The sequence below is a fragment of the Theropithecus gelada genome, chromosome 8 (genome assembly GCF_003255815.1).
Source record: "Theropithecus gelada isolate Dixy chromosome 8, Tgel_1.0, whole genome shotgun sequence".
Taxonomy (NCBI): Eukaryota; Metazoa; Chordata; class Mammalia; order Primates; family Cercopithecidae; genus Theropithecus; species Theropithecus gelada.
The window spans coordinates 102623767-102643829 of record NC_037676.1 but is presented as its reverse complement, the minus strand read 5'-3'; the positions used below and the strand labels follow the sequence as shown (position 1 = coordinate 102643829).

At 41.4% G+C, this 20063-nt stretch overlaps 1 protein-coding gene across 4 annotated transcripts in view; it reads left to right on the top strand.

Moving 5' to 3' along the window:
• The window catches only part of RNF19A (ring finger protein 19A, RBR E3 ubiquitin protein ligase), a 78226-nt gene that overhangs the window by 7997 nt on the left and 50166 nt on the right, over positions 1–20063 (top strand). The window contains exons 2-3 of one of the 4 annotated variants that reach the window (XM_025394117.1): positions 13280–13361; positions 14233–14299. The gene's annotated coding sequence lies outside the window, so the exon portion shown is untranslated. Of the gene's footprint in view, positions 1–13279; positions 13362–14232; positions 14300–15983; positions 16704–17051; positions 17280–20063 lie in introns of those variants that run through there. The other 3 variants (XM_025394114.1, XM_025394112.1, XM_025394115.1) reach the window with 3 other exon arrangements.

Genomic DNA, 20063 nt, shown 5'->3' with positions numbered 1-20063 from the left:
AATTATGATAATTAAGGAGAACGGGCAACTGGGACACTGAGGGTGTGGCAGAAGGTAGAGTCTTCCCTGACTCAAAGAAAGGGAGGTGCATTGTGCGAGGAGTGGGTGGAGAGTGGGGGGATGTAGATACCACCTGCCCTTTCATCTCGCCTCCCATAATGCATGCATGCAAGAGCAAAGACAGCTACTCTTATAAAAGAACTGAGTTCTCAGACTCATCATAATGCGAGACTCTTAACTCAAACACTTGAAGAGCCTACCTGTTTGCTAGGATTTATTTCTCAGTTTTCTCACAAATCTCTGCAACAGCTGTCAGATTGTGTCAAGAGCAATAAAGAAATGATATATTTGTGCTTCTTGCTCACATATTCTGAGTCCCTGGAGAAGAAATGGTGCCTTGAAGAACAATGGTGAAGCAGAACCATCCATGATGCTCTCATCACCTTTCCAAACTTGTTTTGTGTGATGCCCTTTTCGTGTTATTTTCAAAAGAGGAACCAGATGTTTTCCTAAAGGGAAATTTCTAACACCCTCTTTCTGAAAAATAAGACACTGGAACTGAGGGACCATCCACTCAGGATTTCCCAGGTTATGACCACAATAAAGTCATAGATGACATCACCTATAGGAGAGAGTTTTTCAAGAACTGATGCAGTAAGTAGCATATAAGAAGTAATTGTGGCCGGCCACAGTGGCTCACGCCTGTAATCCCAGCACTTTGGGAGGCCGAGGTGGGCACATCACTTGAATCGAGAGTTTGAGATCAGCCTGGCCAACATGGTGAAACCCTATCTCTACTAAAAATACAAAAATTAGCTGGGCATGGTGGCACACGCCTGTAATCCCAGCTACTCAGGAGGCTGAAGCAAGAGAATCACTTGAACCCAGGAGGCAGAGGTTGCAGTGAGCCAAGATTATGCCTGTGCACTCCAGCCTGGGTGACAGAGTGAGAATCTGTCTAAAAAAAAAAAAGAAGAAGAAGAAGAAGTAATTGCTAAATTTTATAAGAATTCCTAGATATTCAAACACTCTTCCTTACCAATCCAAAATTAGTAAGCCAGAAAATGAGAATATTTTTCTTTACATTTGTTAGCGAGGCTAAGATTAAAAACTGAAAAACCAAATCAGAGATGTGTGGGACTTTTTTCACAGCAAAATAAAAAGTACCTGGAAGACAATCCACATAAAATCATTTCAAGAGAAGTAATGCTGACACATCTGCTGAGGAACTGTTAATCAGAATGTTTAGACCAGATCCAAGGATGTCAACCCATTGGCTCCTCTGCTGATTATTTTGGTACAGAACCAAATTTCAAAAGGAAAAGAAATATAAGATAACACTCAAAGAAACCATGCCAATTCTGAGTTTGAAAATATTAGCAAATATGCTCAGCACTTCTTTCATCAAAGACAGTCGAAATACAGTTTTGTGTTTGATACAGACTGTTTAAAGGGTTTAAGATAAGTATCACTTACTTCAGAATAAAAAAATATTTAGGCCTATAAGGAGTAAGGTCTTGGAAGAAGGAAGAAGGGAATGAATTCGAGAGCTCATGGGAAGGAAATAAGAGAAACTTGAAGGGAAGACAGGGAGAGATGGCATGGGACAAAGGTGGTTAAGGGGGTCAAGAGCTTTCCCCTTTATTGAATGTTATCAGTAAAGCAGGAAAAGGGGAGGGGCTACCTCAGTTTCCCTCGCTAGACTGCAAGATCTGTTAGGGCAGGGACTGGCTCTGTTCTGCCCCTACTGTAATGCCCTCTGCCCAGCACAGTATATAGCATATTTTTGATTCTCAGTTAGAATTTGCTAAATAAAAGGAATGAAAGAATGTGGGCATGAGGGACTTAGAAGAATGGAAAATGCTGGGAATCGCTGTGTTAGGAACTGTGCTCTGGAATCAACAAGAGATGAATAATGAGGTTACTAAACTGAGGTTAGGTGGTATGCATTTAAAGAATTGAATCAGCGCTTTTCTGAAGTTCAGAAGAAAGAACAGAAAGAGCAGGCAGATGGGAATTGGCATGACCAGCAGAGTGGAATGGAAACAGGGTAAGAGAGTTTTGTATGCATGTGAGGGTGATGAAAGCCAGGCTGGAAATGAGGTCAAGGGTGGAGACAGACTGAAAACAGCAATAGACTGACAAGGTCATGAGATTATAGGCACTTCTGAAGGCTTTAGGCAAAGAGCATAAAACACCAAAATAGCAGATAGCATAAAGCTTTGTAGCACATAGATTTGTAATAGGGTAAGTGTCCAACTCAAATATATACCCTGAATTCTGTGAGTGTTCAGACATGGACTGTGTCTGATGTCTTTTCTCTAGTAGCTCAGTTTGTTAATTAAATAAATTTTAAAAAGAGGAGAGAAGGAAGAAAATGAGTTAAAGTCTTGCTTGACATGTGTTATATCTATTGAAATGAGCTTAGATTTTATGGATATAAATGTGTGTGTGTATGTGTGTGTAATACATACTGACACACAAATACATATACCATCCATAAACATCCACAGATATTTTCTGCAATATTGGGGTTGATAACAATGACTAGAAAATCGGTCCGTTAAGTTGTGTTCAATCTTCCGTACTGTAGGATGGGGCCAAGATATGGTAAATATAGGCTGGGCTTGAGGACCCAGGGGTAGACTAGAGGTGTGGTGCTGCAGAGGGCAGAGAACTAGATCCAAATTCCTGGGTATACATAAAGTTGAAATATCTTGTTCAGAGGTCACTTACTGAAAAGGGAGGACCTAGAGGTGACAAGGTATGGTCTCAAAAGCATCAGAGACCATGAAACTGGCCAGGTTAAACAGAGGGGCAAATTAGCAGACACCATATAGGCAGATCCAGAATTACTTTGTAATTTTATAATTTATAAATTTGCACAGTTACATTGTAACTACTTTTTGGAAGACTCAGAAACAAAACCCTCTGCAAAAACCCTTCAGGCTCTTAAGTTCTCTGCCTTCAGTATCAAACACGTTTCTTCTTCTAGGATTTTCTATTAAAAATCAATGCTTTTAAGCTGGGCGCAGTGGCTCATGCCTATAATCCCAGCACTTTGGGAGGCCTGGGCAGGTGGATCACCCAAGGTCAGGAGTTCAAGACCAGCCTGACCAACATGGTGAAACCCCATCTCTACTAAAAATACAAAAAATTAGCCAGGTGTGGTGGTAGGCACCTGTAATTCCAGCTACTCGAGAGGCTGAGGCAGGAGAATGGGTTGAACCTGGGAGGCGGAGGTTGCAGTAAGCCGAGGTCGTGCCATTGCACTCCAGCCTGGGTGACAGAGTCAGACTCTGTTAAGAGAAAGAAAGAGAGAAAGAGAGACAGAGACACAGAGAGAGAGAGAGAGAGAGAGAGAGAAAGAAAGGAGGGAGGGAGGGAGGGAGGGAGGGAGGAAAAACGAGGAAGGAAAGAAGGAAGGAAGAAAGGAAGGAAGGAAGGAAGGAAGGAAGGAAGAAAGGAAGGAAAGAAGGAAAAAGAGAAAGAGAAAGAGAAAGAAAGATCAATGCTTTTAATCAATTTTCCTATCATCTCTTGTCAAAATGTCTTGTCATGAGGTTCTGTTTATTTGTTTTGAATTTTCTTGAAGCAAACATGTAGATTCATATTTAGGTTTCTCAGGTTGGAAATTCTTCGTTTGTGAAAAATCAATGCAAAGGTATGTTAGAAGCCTAGTTAAAAGAAAACAGTGATTCATTACTAGATGCTGGTAAAGTGGGAATAGGGTTTGGACAGAGGAGAGAATGAAAGGAACTTCCACTCTCCTCCAGATTTCCTTAGCTTTTAAAATGTAGTATTTCAAGGGCATCCATTGTTTGTTTTAAAGGAAAACAAAAATTCCACATTTGTTTTCCTGTTGGGTCTATAAATCAGTAAATATTAAGGTGGAAACAAAAGAAATAGTTCTTTGTGATTAATCATCTACTTTGGTCATCCAAACTCTTGAACTTGATTGTGTTGCAGATTGTACTTCTGAAAATAGTCTCAAGTATTGTTTCTATACCCCAAAATGCTTGCCACTAAATTATTCCTCTTCTATTCAACACTGAAATACACAGAAGATCATTTGAAAGAGCTCATGTGATCTATGGAACTAACTTTATAAATCTAGATTGGGCTTCCTCCTCTAAAAAATAAATTATAGTAGCAACTTCAGTGTGTGGGAATTTTATTTGACCAAAGTCATCTCAAAATCACAGCTCTGTAGTAACTGTTCAGTTTTTCCCTCATGTCCTTGGGATACATTATACAAAGTTTTGCTTTTATCACAGGATACTAAACCCTTAGAAACAATTTGAAATTGAATACAGATCTCTGGCCCCGAGACCTCAGATAAATTTTTCTCCCTTGCTGAGTTATCCAACCATTTAAAAATCTTACTTTCTTTGATCGTTGATAGGAATGTCGGCTTGGCACAGTCATTTTACAAACAACTTGTGATGTTTGTTGAAAACTCCCAAGTATGAATTTCAACAAGTTAACACAGAACCCTAAATTTTCCCTTCCAGCCATAAATATCAGCTGATATGTTCAAGTTATTATATGTCATCTCTTGCCTATCTTTTTATATCACACAAACTTTCAATTAGCCATTTTGGGTTCTGACCACATTTGCTAGGAAATTACTATTTAAATATGTCTTCCCCTAACACATTTTAATGGGATTCCCCTGGCAAAGGTAGATGGGATTTTAAAAACTGGAGACGTACTAGAAACAGAACTGTTTTTGGTAATTGCTGATGAGTTTCTTGGCTAGCATACGTGCAGTTAATGTGACAAATCTAAGAATGGATGGCAGAAAAGAAGGGTGAAAGGTGGTCGTCCTGCAAAAACAGGCTGTCCAGCTTCAGCAGGAGTTATTTTCTACTTAGTTGCTTTTCTCTACCGTTTTCTTCTTACTGTTTCAGTGCTGAGATTCTGCCAAGAATATGAATTAAATACAATATGGAAGTAAAAGGAAAATATCCAGATAAAACTTCCAAAAATGATATTACAGGGAAGAATAAAGTTTTTTTTCTTCCTTAAAAACTTTCTATGAAATACTATCTTCAAATAAAAGCCTTTGAGTCCTATATCCCATCATCTTAACACTCTGGGTAACAGTATTTGTGGGCTTACCTCATTTTATTGTGCTTCACTTTATTGCACTTCACAGATTTTTTTTTTGTTTTTTGTTTTTGTTTACAAATGGAAGGTTTGTGGCAATCCTGCATCCAGCAAGTATATTGGCAACATTTTTCAGCAGCCTGTGCTCATTTCGTGCCTCTGTGTCATATTTTGATAATTCTCACAATATTTCAAACTTTTAAGTTATTATTATATCTGTTATGGTGACCTGTTAATCAGTGATCTTTGATGTTAATATTGTAATTGTTTTGAAGTGCCATGAACCACTCCCACCGAAGATAGTGAACCTAATCAATAAATGTGTGTGTGTGTGTTCTGACTACCCCACTGAGCAGCCATTCCCCCATCTCTCTTCCTCTTCTTGGGCCTCCCTATTTTTGGAAACACAATCTTGAAATTAGGCCTATTAGTAACCCTACAATGACATGTAAGTGTTCAGGTGAAAGGAAGAGTCGCATGCCTCTCACTTTAAATCAAAAACAAGAAATGATTAAGCTTAATGAGGAAGGCAGGCCAAAAGCTGAGATAGGCTGAAAGCTAGGCATCTTATGCCAGTTAGCCCAGTTGTAAATGCAAAGGAAAAGTTCTTGAGGGAGGTTAAAAGTGCCACTCCAGTGAACTCATAAATGAAACAGCCTTATTGCTAATATGGAGAAAGTTTAAGTGGTCTGAATAGAAGATTAAACCAGCCACAACATTCCCTTAAGCCAAAGCCTAATCCAGGGCAAGGCGCTAACTCCCTTCAATTTTATGAAAGCTGAGAGAGGTAAGGAAGCTTCAGAAGAAAAGTCTGAAGCTAGCAGAGGTTGGATCATGAGGTATAGGGAAGAGTTTGTTTTGTACCATAAAAGTACAAGGTGAAGCAGCAAGTACTGATGTAGAAGCGGCAGCAAGTTATCCAGAAGATCTAGCTAAGATCATTAGTAAAAGGGACTATACTAAACAACAGATTTTCAATATAGACAAAACAGACTCATATAGGAAGAAGATGCCATTTGGACTTCATAGATAGCGAGGAGAAGTCAATCCTTGGCTTCAAAGCTTCAAAGGAGAGGCTGACTCTCTCGTTAGGGGCTAATGCAGGGGTGACTTTACGTTGACGCCAGTGTTCATTTACTGTTCCACAAATGCTAGGGCTTTTCAGAATTAAGCTGAATTATGTCAGAGTATTGATAAAGAAAAAAAAAGAATTTTTCTAAACCTACTTTACATGTGCTCTAGAAACGGAGCAACAAAGCCTGAATGATAGCATATCTGTTCACAGCATGGTTTACTGAATATTTTAAGCCACTGTTAAGAACTACTGCTCAGAAAAAAGATGCCGTTCAAAATATTATGTCTCACTGACAATTCACCTAGTCACCCAAGAATTCTGATGTATAAGGAGATTAATATTGTTTTCATACCTGTTAACCCAACATCCATCTGCAGCCCATGGATGAAAGAGTAATTTCAACTTTCAAGTCTTATTATTTAAGAAATACATTTTGTAAGGCTATAGCTGCCATAGATAGTGATTCCTCTGATGAATCTGGGCGAATTGAAAACTTTCTGTAAAAATTCACCAATCTGGAAGCTATTTGTCATTCATGGGAAGCGTTCAAAATGTCAACATTAACAGCAGCTTGAAAGAAGTTGACTCCAACTCTCATGCACGACTTTGAGGGGTTCAAGACTTCAGGGGAGGAAGTAACCACAGATGTGGTAGAAATAGCAAGAGAACTAGAATTGGAAGTGGAGTCTAAGATGTAACTGAATTGCTATCGTCTCATGATAAAACTTGAACAGATCCCTTATGGAAGAGCAAAGAAAGTAGTTTCTTTAGATGGAATCTACTCTTGGAGAAGATGCTGGAAACATTGTTGAATGGCAACAAAGGATTTAGAAGATTTCATAAACTTAGTTGATAAAGCAGCAGCAGAGTTTGAGAGGATTGATTCCAATTTTGAAAGAACTTCTACTGTGGGTAAAATGCTGTCAAGCAGCAGTGCATGCTACAGAGAAATCTTTTGTGGAAGGAAGAGTCAATCGATGTGGCAAACTTCATTGTTGTCTTATTTTAAGAAACTGCCACAGCTACCCTAACTCTCAGCAACCACCACCCTGATCATTCAGCCACCATCAATATCGAGGCAAGACTCTCCACCAGCAAAAAGATTATGTCTTTGACTTGCTGAAGGCTCAGATGATCATTAGTATTTTTAGCAATAAAGTATTTTTAAATTAAGATATATACCTTTTTATACATAATGATATCGCACACTTAATAGCCCACAGTATAATGTAAATATAACTTTTATATACTAGGAAACCATAAATTTGAGTGACTCATTTTATTGCAATATTTGTTTTATTTTGGTGGTCTAGAACTGAACCCACAATGTCTTCAAGGTATGTCTGTATTGAGCTATTACTAAGTGCCAGACACTGTGCTAAATGTTTTATGTGTATTATTTTATCTAATCCACATAGAAACCCTATGAAGAAGGTATTTTTATTACCTTCATTATAAAGATGAGAAAACAGGCCTAAAGGACCTTGATGTATGGGCATTCATCACCCTGATTTAGTCATTTCAGACCTTTTACTGGAAGGGCTCTGAGAATCCAAATGCACCTGTTATTTTTCCACCCAGTGAATATTAGCACCTACAAGTATAACCAGTATGGGGAGAGAAGTTGGTTATAGTATTTTTCAACTTTTAAAGGGTTTTCTTCAGTAATTCTGCTTCTAAGTATATACCCTAGAGAAACTCTCCTGCAAGAGCAAGAAGATACATGTATGAAAAATGTGTATTTACATTGCAGTCAAAATGAATAAACTAAATTTCCATATATCAACATGGGTATATCTTGAAAACAGTGTTTTGTTGTTGTTGTTGTTGTTTAAAAAAGAAAGGCTATAAAATGATACATTCAGTATAAAATCATTTATGTAAAATTTTGCTTAGTAAAAACTGTTTAAAATATAAAACACTAGAATATGTTATTTGTGAATTTGTGCTTATGTTGTAAAAGTATAAAATTGTGAACCAGATAACACTAGGCATGGTGGCTCACGCCTGTCATCCCAGCACTTTGGGAGGCCGAGGTGGGCGGATCACCTGAGGTCAGGAGTTCAAGAAGTCTGGCCAACATGGTGAAACCCCGTCTCTATTAAAAATACAAAAATTAGTCGGGCATGGTGGCGCGTGCCTGTAATCCCAGCTACTCAGGAGGCTGAGGCAGGAGAATCACTTGAACCTGGGAGGGGGAGGTTGCAATGAGCCGAGATTGTGCCACTAAACTCCGTCCTGGATGACAGAGTGAGACTCTGTCTCAAAAAAAAAAAAAAAAAAAAAAAAGTGAATCAGATAGGTAAAACTTCAGGATAGCAGTTACTTGAGGGAAGAAAGGAATGGTGCACTAGGGGAAGGTGCAAAGTAGGCCTCAACTCAATTTCTATGTTTAATTTATCTTGTTTTAAATAATAATACAAATATGAGAAAAGTTAACATTTATTCTTACAGGGTCTACGTGGATTTATTACCTTATTTTCTGAAAGCTTTTGTATTAAAAAAAAAACTTCCATCCTAAGAAAACTTTATATTATTGCTGGAAAAGAGCAGGAATCACCATATAAAACATAATCTCACTAAAATTTTAGCTAAAATTTAGCATTAAATCTGAAGCAGATTTAACTACAAGCTCAATTTATCCATAAAATAACTTAGTAAACCATCCATAGAATGTCTATCTTTGAGTCTTGGAAACTCAATGTATCCTCCAAAATAAGCTAGTTGTAAAATATATTCCTTAGTAATTTGATTATGGTGAATTTCTTTATTCAGTTTTACATTAGCTGCAAACCACAGGGTACCAGCCTCTACAACATTATCCAGGGCAACAGTAAGAACAGTTGCCTGGGGATTGCTCTGGGCCATGTGCTTCTGGCCATAATTCCTTCTTGTGGCTCACTGTTATCATCTGGACTGTGCATTCCCAAATATGATTCCCCCAACCATCATTCTTCCTCTCCCTTTCTTCATTTCCAACAGCATAGGATTTCACTCTGAGGGTAAACAATCATGCATGCTATCAAATTAGGCGACGTAAATCCAGCAGTGAGTGTTCTTTGTTACATTATTTGGTATCAAGGTTCTGGGTCATACCTAAAAGTGTTCCAGCTTGAAAATTAATTTAATCTCTTGTTTGTTTGCTTCTGTTTGGAATCATTTCACTCTCTAGATAATAATGTAGCCGAGGAATGCTAAAGCCAGCATTATTTGAAGTGCTACTCATGCTTACAATTATATTTCATAAGTGTGGAAGTTATTCTGTGTATACATTTAAATATAATCCTTTTCAGTTATATAACAATCAGTATCCGTTTTTTTGTGTGCATGTATTCATACACTTTTTTTATATTTGCCTTGTTTCAAAATTGATAAAAGGGCTAGAAATATACATAAAATATAGCACTAGAAAAATTCAGTCTGAAGGCAGTGAAGAAATGGGAACAGAGAATTTAAGCCAAGAGTGAGTTAAGTATATAAAATACATCCTGTTAAATCTTATACACAGACCGGAAGGAGACCACATATAAGGCTTTAAGCTTTCTCACAGCCAAGGGAAATACTGTCAGTTCCACAATTAGGTTTCCAGAAGGCAAAAACAAATGGGGATAATAAACAAGGGAAACACAACTATACCAGGTGCTAAAACCAAAGAAAAATATTTTCCAGATATTGTCAGAGAGAGTAAATATAGCAACAAGTTTCATGGCTCCTATAAATCCCTTAATGTAGGCCCAAAGTATTATACCACAGGGGATTCTCTAAGGAAATCTGAGGGGAGGAAGGAGCCATGGCACTGGGTCAGGGGCTGGAGAGGGTGGGGAGGGGGTGGTCTAGGCCCTATCCAGGGGCTAAAATGTCACAACAGTTGGCCTTGACATGAGGCTCATTACCAGGGTGACCATGTAATTTATTGTCTAACCCAGGACTTTTTGAGAATGAAAGAGGGTACTATTAACAATCAGGCCCCCATAATAGGTGGAAGCCATGACTGTCCTGGGCAAGCTAACTCTAAGTCATTGCTCATCACCTGCTGACATCCTGCTGCAGTGCATCCTGCCACTCTAGACACAGTGAGCCAACCTCATCCTGTCAAACGTGGAGTGAGTCTAACCAGCTCAATTTGCAGGAGCCTCTGGAGGATTCTGGTCCAGGTCACTAGCACAGTGTAGGCTTGCCTGTGAGTCAAACAGGGAAGGGAACCAAGAAAGACTGGAGTAGGCAAATGGGAACAGTCGCATGAGAATTCATCAAGAAGAGCTTTGGGGATATGTCAGGAGAATGGGTGGGAGGGGAAATAAAGAAGATTCTAAGTAATTGCATGGGTCCCATGAAGAGGAAAGAAACAATTTCCTTTCCCCTGGCACTCTCTGAAGGGCCCAGTGAGAGGTCTAGTGGAAGAAAACTTCCTGAAGTTGGGATATTATCATAATGACTGAAACACTTATGCTGTGGTTCTCAAACATGTGATATGAATTACCTGGAGCGCTTGTGGAAAACTAGTTTCTAGCACCCCAACCCCACAGCTAATGATTCTGTTAGTCTGAGATAAAACTCAGAAATCTATTTTAACAAGCAAGATTAGCCAGGCATGGTGGCACACACCTGTAGTCCCAGCTACTCAAGAGGCTGAGGTGGGAGGATCGCTTGAGTCCAGGAGGTCAAGGTGTGATCGCACTGCACCACTGCACTCCTACCTAGGCAACAGAGTGAGACTTTGTCTCCAAAAAAAAAAGAAAGAAAGAACAAGAAGAAGAAGAAAAATTTCTATGACCCTGCTGGGAAAGAAACTGAATCAATTTGGAAATCAGTATATTTAGTCACACAAGGACAGGTAAGGAGGAGAGTCAAGAAGTAGCACATTCCAATGATCAGTTGTACCAAATGAGAATCTCTTTCTCCCTAGACAAGGCCCAAGACTGCCTCCCTAAGCCAGGTGAAAGGATGGTGGAGAATAAAGCCCCCAAGCTCCCATTCGTTCCTGGTTGCATTTTATTTTCCCCAGTGAAACAAACATAAGGCCAAACTTCTTGCCTTTGATATCTTGAAGCAGAATTAATGGTACCCTGTCCTGTGTTTATATCATATGTACTTTATTGGCTCTTATGTTAGAGTGATTATATATATTTGGACACAGAGTCTTGCTCTGTCATCCAGGCTGGAGTGCAGTGGTGTGATTTTGGCTCACTGCAACCTACACCTCCCAGGCTCAAGTGATCCTTTCACCTTAGCCTCCTGAGTAGCTGGGACTACAAGCGTGTGCTGCTATGCTTGGGCACATGACAAAACTCTTAGAGATGGCTTTTGTCATGTTGCCTAGGCTCAAATGATCTGCCTGCCTCAGCCTCCCAAAGTGCTGGGATTACAGGCGTGTGCCACCACACTGGCCTAGAGTGATTTTCTCCATGTCAGTTTCCCTGGCAAGTTTACAAGCTGCTCAAGGCGAGGGACAATACTTTACCATATTGGTGTCTCACAACACCTAGGGAAGGCATGTCATGTGCATAGCTAAGCTTCTTTGCCTGCTTCCTTCTTCTCTCACTAGGTATCAGGCATTAAGCTCTCTGCCTTCAAAGTTTAGTGGGAAAGGCCTACAAATAATGACAGTGAAGTGCTTTATACAGAAAAATTATAGAGGTAAGCATGGTTGCTGTGGAGCTAGGGAACGTGAGCTTGATTTAGCCTGTCAGGACCAGTGAGAGTTGATAGAAATGAGCCAGGCAGAGGAGAGGGGAGGGGGCATTTTAGGCATAGCAGCATCTGCAAAGCTAGGTAGTACCTACAAAGAGAAAGAAAGTTAGCAGGGTGTGTAAGAGAGAGAAGAGAAGGAAGAGAAGAAAGGATGGGGGGATTTGTGGTAGTGCTAGTAGCTTACTGTGGCTAAAGAAATGTTCACTTGGACTGTGACACCAGCGAAGGGGCCAGAGGTAGGGTTAAGAGAAGAGCATGAGCTCTGGAACCAGCCTGCTGGATGGTTCAAATCCCAGCTCTGCCACTTGGCTATGTAACTTTCAGCAAATCACTTAAACTCTTGTGCCTCAGATCCTAATATGGGAGCTTTAGGGACTCTTTATGATAAACTAAGTGGCTTAATACTTACAAAGCAATCAAAATAGTGCCTGTCATACAGTATATGTACTCAATAAAGAGTATATATAGTATATGTACTCAATAAATATACGTACTCTTTAAATAAAGAGTACATATAGTGTACTATATATAGTATATATAGTATGTACTCACTAAAGAGTAGTTCTTGGCTGGGCACGTGGCTCATGCCTGCAATCCCAGCACTCTGGAATGCTGAGGTGGGCAGATCACTTAAGCCCAGGAGTTCAAAACCCACCTGAGCAACATGGCAAAACCTCGTCTCTACAAAAAATACAAAAATTAGCCAGGCATGGTAGCACGTGCCTGAAGTCCCAGCTACTCGGGAGGCAGAGGTGGGAAGATTGCTTGAGCCCAGGAGGTGGAGGTTGCAATGAGCCAAGATTGAGCACTGGGTGACAGAGTAAGACTCTGTCTCAAAAAAAAAAAAAAAAAAAAAAAAAAAAAAAAAAAAAAAAAGTAGTTCTCTTTCTCTTTACTTGCCACTTTTATTCCATTCCATGCAAGTTTGACTGATTATACCTCTAAAACCAAAACCAAAACCATCCACTTCTGTCTCCACAGTCTCCACCTTGGTTCAAAGAACTATGACATCTTTATTAGATTCCTGGAATAGCCTCTTAACTGGTCTCCCTGCTTCCACTCTTGCTCTGCCTTAATCTGATCCACAGAACAGCCTGAGTGATCTTTTTCAAAGACAGATCAGATGTCATGCTGCTTAAACATCTATTGTCTCATTACACTTCATATCAATCATTTAGAATTCTCCTTACCATGCCTAAAAAGGTATTAAATAATCTGGCTGCCTCCTACTTTTCTGACCACCCACCTGCCCCCCGGCCCATGTCATACTCCCCTCCCTTTTACTATGTTCAGCCTCTAGCTGCCTTGGATTTGACAAGTGTTTCTGGCTAAGACCTTTGCATCTGCTGTTCCTCTGTCTTCCCCACCTCCTAACTAGTTTGCCTTCTTCTTGTCTTATAGAATCCAGCTCAAATGTCAGAAGAATTGATGTCAGTTTGAGAGACCAAACTAAGTTACAGCCTCTCTGGTTTCTGTTACTCTGGTAGGTGTATTTCTTTTTCATTATTTTTCCTTCTTTACTCCTCATCCCCCAATGTAAGCACCATGCAAACAGATATGTAGGCTTTTTCATTGCTATAGTCTCAGTGCCTGTAACGGCAAACACCCCATCCCCAACATAGTAAGCATTCAAATGTTTATCGAATTGATGTTAAATGAATTAGAAGAGAGGAGGGAAATAAAAGAGAATATGGCCAAAAAATAAGGCACCTGGGGCCAATTAGGCTTTTGCAGTATTGCAGTGAGAAATAATGAGGCCCCAGCAGTGGTTTCCAACCTTGGTTATGCATTGGAATTACCTGGGAAGAGGTTATTTATTTTTTATTTTTGTTGTTGTTGTTTTGTTTTGTTAGAGATGGAGTCTTGCTCTATTGCCCAGGCTGGAGTGCAGTAGCACAATTTCGGCTTGCTGCAATCTCTGCCTCCCAGGTTCAAGCAACTCATGCCTCAGGCTCCCGAGGAGCTGGGATTACAGGAGTGTGCCACCATGACCCGCCAATTTTTATATTTTTTGTAGAGATGAGGTTTCATCATGTTGTCCAAGCTGGTATCAAACTCCTGGCCTTAAGTGATCCATTCACCTAAGCCTCCCAAAGTGCTGAGATTACAGGCATGAGCCACTGTGGCCAGTTTCTTTCTCTCCCTCCCTCCTTCCCTTCTTTCATTCTTTCTTGAGACAGGGTCTCACTCTGTCGCCCAGGCTGGAGGGCAGTGGTGTGACCAGGTCTCACTGCTGCCTTGACCTCCTAATGCTATGGAGATGATCCTCCTGCCTCAGCCCCCTGGAGTAGCTGGGACTACAGACGTGGGCCACCATGCCAGGCTAATTTTTGTATTTTCGCCATCTTGCTCAGGCTGGTCTTGAACTCCTGGACTTAAGTGATCCAACCACTTCTGCTTCTCAAAGTGCTAGGACTACAGGTGTGAGCCACCGTGCCCAGCACACTTGGGGAGTTTTAAAAACTACTGATGCCTGAGCACCACCCTCAGTGATTCTGATTTAATTGGTGGGTGCAACGTGGACATAAGAATATGCAGCCAAAGTTGAAAACACTGCTCTAAAAGCAGAGGGAGATATAGAAGAGAGAGCACAGGGATATTTCTGGGGTATAATAAACAGGACTTGGTGGTTAGTTATTAATTGGAAGGGACAAAAAGAATGGGGCCTGTGAAGAATCCTAAGTTTCTGGCTTGTGTCTGGGTGAATAAAAGAAGCACGCTTTGAGGAAAGGACAAACTACATCTTGGACGGCCTGAGTCTAAGGTGCCTCTAGGAATTCAAGTCGGGGATGTTCAATAAGTATTTGTTTTTTAATACATTTATTTGGCCTAGTGAAGAATAGAAAGTCCTTCTAATTTTTAGGAAGACAAGAAAGCCAGAAGCAGCATCTGTACTTAAATGTTGTTTAACATGTTGATATATTTTCTTTTCTTTTTCTTTCTTTTTTTTTTTTTTTTTTTTTTGAGACAGAGACTCGCTCTATCACCCAGGCTGGAGTGCAGTGGCGCAATCTCGGCTCACTGCAAGCTCCGCCGCCCCTGTTCACGCCATTCTCCTGCCTCAGCCTCCCTAGTAGCTGGGACTACAGGCGCCTGCTTTACCAAGCCCAGATAATTTTTTTGCGTTTTTAGTAGAGACGGGGTTTCACCGTATTAGCCAGGATGGTCTCGATCTCCTGACCTTGTGATCCGCCCACCTCGGCCTCCCAAAGTGCTGGGATTACAGGCGTGAGCCACCGCGCCCGGCCAACATGTTGATGTATTTTCAAGAAAGATATTATGTACGGGTACTTAACTTACTATTCTTGTGCTATCTGTAGGCTTAAAGTATCCCATATGCAAAGTCGCTGGCAGCCTTCAAGTAGCATTTAAAGGTATAACAGCTTTAAAACTTTCCATAAATGAAAATAAACATACCCATAATTAATTCCTTTAAGATTCGAGGTCAAAGACACTTAAACCTAAACTGCCTAGCTTGTTCAATTTTCTAATTGGTAAACATTTACTGGGTTACCAAAGATACCAAGTACATTCGGAAAGACCATGTCTCCTTGGTTTGTTCCTAATTTAAATTACACAGACACACTAAACAAGGACTGAGAGAGTGATATATTTAGTTAAGTAACAGATGGCAAATGGACATTCTGTCCAGGCTCTGTAACATTCGTTTCTCAGTATTCCACGGAAGAGTGATCTAAATCTTGAAGAGAAATAAACCAGGAGGAAATGCACCAGGCCCAGAATGAATTTGTTTATTCAATTAAGAATACCAAGACCAGTGTAGATTGAAACATTCAAAGGGGATATAACTGGCTGAAAAGATATGAGAGGAAGGAACAAATAAAGCTGGATTAAAGTAATTAGGAATGTATTAGAGATGAAACAGGAATTCTGATTACGTAACTGCAAAATAGCAAAAAAAAGAAATAAAAGAGATGAGTGGAAGATACTCTCCTCACGAAGGCTTGCTATCGTGGCTAAATACTACTCCTAACAGCCTCTGCAAAGACAGGTCCACTAAGACTAAGATAGGGCGGCTGCAGACGCACGGGGTGCTGCCGCCCTCTGGGAAAGGACATTTCCTCGCCGAGAGCTGCAACATTCCGGCACTTCTCTCCCTGGGCCGGCCGATCTAGCAGGTGAACCCTGAGAACACAAAGGAATGAATATTGCCCGGCAAACTGCCAAGAGCCAGGGTCGCCAAGTCTGGCAACTCCCTTCAACCGGGCGCAGCTCCAGTCACCCCAACCTGTCCTTGCAGGAGACACTCTCGGGGCCACGGAGAACCGGGCAGGGAGACACCGGTACCAACGCCCGGCGCGCTCGAGGCGAAGTCGCCTCCGACAGTAACAGGCGTCGGGGCCGCAGTCGGGGCCACCCGGGTGCAACGGGGCGGCTCCTGCGCGGGCGCGGAACGAACGTGCGCAAGTGAACAACCGCGTCCAGACCCGCCTGCGGCGGGCGCGGTGGGCGTGACGCCATGACGCACAGCACGCGGGCGGCGCGCCGGGGCGGGGCGGGGCGGGGCGGGGCTGCCGCGGGCGGGAGGAAGAAGTGGGAGGAGGAGGCGGGGAAAGCGGGGGCTGCGGGCGGGGGAGGTGGTAGTTGCGGCGCAGGTTCCCGGGAACAGCCGTCGAGCCGCAACTGCGGAGGAGGAGTTCGGGAAAGCGGCCGTCGGGACCCCTCCCCTCAGTCGTCTCCGCCCCAGTTGAGAGGCGCCTCGGCGGGACCCTCCCCCGCGCTTCCTCAGGCCACTGTCGCCGCTGCTGGGAGATGGGCCTAGTAGCCCGCCGCTCTGCGCTGCAGCCGCTCTGAGGAGTTAAAGGTACGGGCGGGCACCCGGAGGAGCTTGCGCCCTGGAGCGGGAGAGCAGGGGCGGCTCTCGCCTACGACCCAGGGAGCTCTGGCCGGGCCACAGCCCTCGCGCCCCTCCCCGAGACAGAAATGGATTCGGAAGTCCCGTGGGAAAGGCGCCCCCCTCCAGTGTGCAGCGTGGGCCTGGGGCCGTGGCCGGCTTAGGGGGTCAGGCCTCGGGCAGCTCCGGGTCCCCTACCCGGCCCTGGCGCGGGCGCCTTCTGGGCCGCGGGGGCCGAGGCGGAGCGTGGGATCCGCCCCAAGCCCTGTCCTCCTGGCCCGAGTGCCTGTGCGGCCGGCGGCCGGCCCGGCGATATTGTGACGGGCCGAGGCGGCGCTCCCCTCGAGCTGTCTCCAGCCCCTGAAGCAGGGGAGACCCAAGGGCTACTGCCGCGGGGAGGCGGCGGGGGCGGAACGCATTCCTGACGGGTGAAATCGGCTCTAACGGGATCGATTTCCGGGCCTCGCTGCAAATTCGGAGCCGGGACATCGCCCCGCAAGCCGTGCTGCCTGGGGCCCTAGGGAGGGGAGCTGCGTTCCGGGGAAGGTTCGTCCGGGACTGCTACCACCTCCTTTAAAAGCAAAAATTACACAACACACCAAAACGGTGTAGCCTTGGGGTGAAGTATGTGTTAACGGGGGTCTTCCGGGATTGTCTCCTCCTGCTAAGCCTTTAGGGTGTTCCCAGCCCTCGCCCAGCAAGTAATGCTACTACTTTGAATTTTCAGTTTTTCCTATCTGGGTTCCACTCTGCAGTTGGTCTTTTTTTCCCATTTCCATTAATGGGAAGAAGAAAAAGAAGTTTAGGGTTCATTAACCCCGCGACAAGGGCAGTAAATAAAAAGAGGGAAGAGAGTGGTTAAGGCTATATATGGGAGAGAGAAAGGTTTAATTTTTTCCCATTGGCCCTTGGAGAGATAAATACATGAACGATGCTTTACTCTGCTTAATGTTTACTGTCCACAGTGTTGCAGAATGTTCTATTGGGGTGACGTTAGAAAAGACAGCGTTTAAGTGCCGCTGCAATTTTCAAACCTAGGTGTTGGCTGGAAATGCTAATTTTAAGTGTTAGCAAACAGTGGAGGCTTAAAGCAGTCCTTTCCTTTGATCGGTTGCCTTAAATTGTGATCTTTACATTCCACTTTTTTTTTTTTTTTTAAGAACATGGCTTTTTATTGTTTTTTAATCTTTTCTTATTTTAACATAGATTCATTGATACTTTTGGTTGTTTGAAGTCTGACGGTTTACCTAAATTTTATTTTCAGTTTGCCATTACCCGTCTTAATACACATTTTACCACTTCTGTTTATAATGCAAGCCATTACCGTGTTTACCTGTTTATGCTTATTTAACACTGACTGAACTATCTGAATTGAGTTAAAATGTAAATACTTCTCTATTTAGAAGATGGCGATGATCGTATTTTCAAATGTTCTTTCCTTGCTACAGTTCCATGGTGAAGATTTAGAATTAAGCCTTGGGACTTGATAAACCAAATTGTGCTAAAAAACACTTTTAAAATTTGTTAGTTTAATGCCCTGGTTAATGTTCTCTTTTTAAAAATTACTGTATGGAATTTAACTGAAGTTTAAATTTTACGTGTCCCTGGAAAAATATTTTAATGGCATCGCAAGGTGTCTTTTTGAGGAAAAAATTGCAGTTGGCAACTAATGTTAGTGTATTTTTTTCACTATCTCAGCTTCCAGGAGATTCCAGTAAGATTAATTTTTAAAACTGCAACATTATTTTAGGAGTTGAAGCACAACCCAATTCTTAGTATCCAAATAGTGGCCACTGGAAATTTTGTTTTCTCATTTAGGGGATCCCTCAGTTGATCAGTAGACTTAATGTAAAGAACTGGCTATACTGTCAACCAGTGTTGGGATTTTTTTAAAAAAATCGGTGATTTCTTGAGTTTTTGAAGTATTTTGCTTGACTAAAACTATTATTTTCTACTTAACATATGAGAGGCGCTAAGATTCGTATTTTTAAAGATACTTCATTCAAGAACATGGATGAATAAATAAAATACTTAGCATCTTGGTGGAAAGTAAATGCACTTCCCAAATTTGAATGTAAGTGAAGTCGTAAAGCAGTATGTTTGCAGTTGAGGATGTAAGACACTTGGGTCACTTCTATTTTAATGGGGTTGGATTGAAGGATACTATTTGTTATGGGGTTGTTTAGTATTAAATATGGGTAATTAAAAGCAAACTTTTTGTTTTAACTATTTGAAATAATCACTTATATATTATGGAAGGTTCTGACACTCCCTGCCCCCTACGGGTTTTTTTGTTGTTGTTACAGCAGTTTATATCTTGAACACTTATTTAGATTTATATAGAAATTTTTTGGTTTCAAATTACTTCTCCCCCTTCTCCAACACACATAGTTTGTTGTTGTCGTTTTTAATCTACAGGGCACAGATGGTTGAGATACGTAGTTTTCTGAAATTTCCAAGTAGGGAAAAGAAGGCAAAATATTTGTGATAACATGTAAAAGTTCCTAGTCAAGTGCTGGGCACAGAGTAAGCTGGAGATAAATTTTGTTATATTAATATTTACATCTGAATTGCTCACTTATATCATCTGTACTCAGGTTATATAGGAAATCTTAGGGAATTGTTATTCGTTTCTCTAATGTCATTAACAAGTGAAAACTGACTGTCAAATGCAGGCTGGTTTTGTACTGAACTAATGAGCTTATGCTCTTTTAACATTCTTTGCCAAGATAAAAATTAGGCCACCTTGGGCAAAAGCCCAAAGTAAAGTTGAATTTCTAAATTTATATTTGATTGCATATTGCATTGTATTTGGCAAACTAGCATATCATAGCAAAATGGTAGTTTAATTTACATTGTCTGAAAGGACCCATGATTATATATGGAGTAGTACTTCAGCTTAAAAGCTATTTATCAAAATGTTCATCTTACTGCTTACGGAGAATAGCTAAATTTTTCTTCCGAAATGTTTTTCTCCAACTAGGAGTAATTATGAATTTTCTAAGTCATGCCAGTTCTTTGTTAGCAGACAGAAGATGCCTAACGTTGAAACAATTCATTTACTTAACCGTACCTGCACATCTTAAGACTAAGGGATAATATTTCCTTGCTAAACATACCTGTATTTCAGATGGTGGTAGGCTTCAACCAAATAGCCAGTGAAATCACTTTGGGTGTTTAAAACTTGTGTATTTCATTTGTTTCTCAAAAGCTATCATATGTCAGTGATACTTTATATATCAAAGTGGAAAAAAGTAACACTTTTTGATAAAGTAGGTTTTGCTTGTGTTGCTCTCTTTATCACTGTCATTAACTCCTGAAGAATTATTT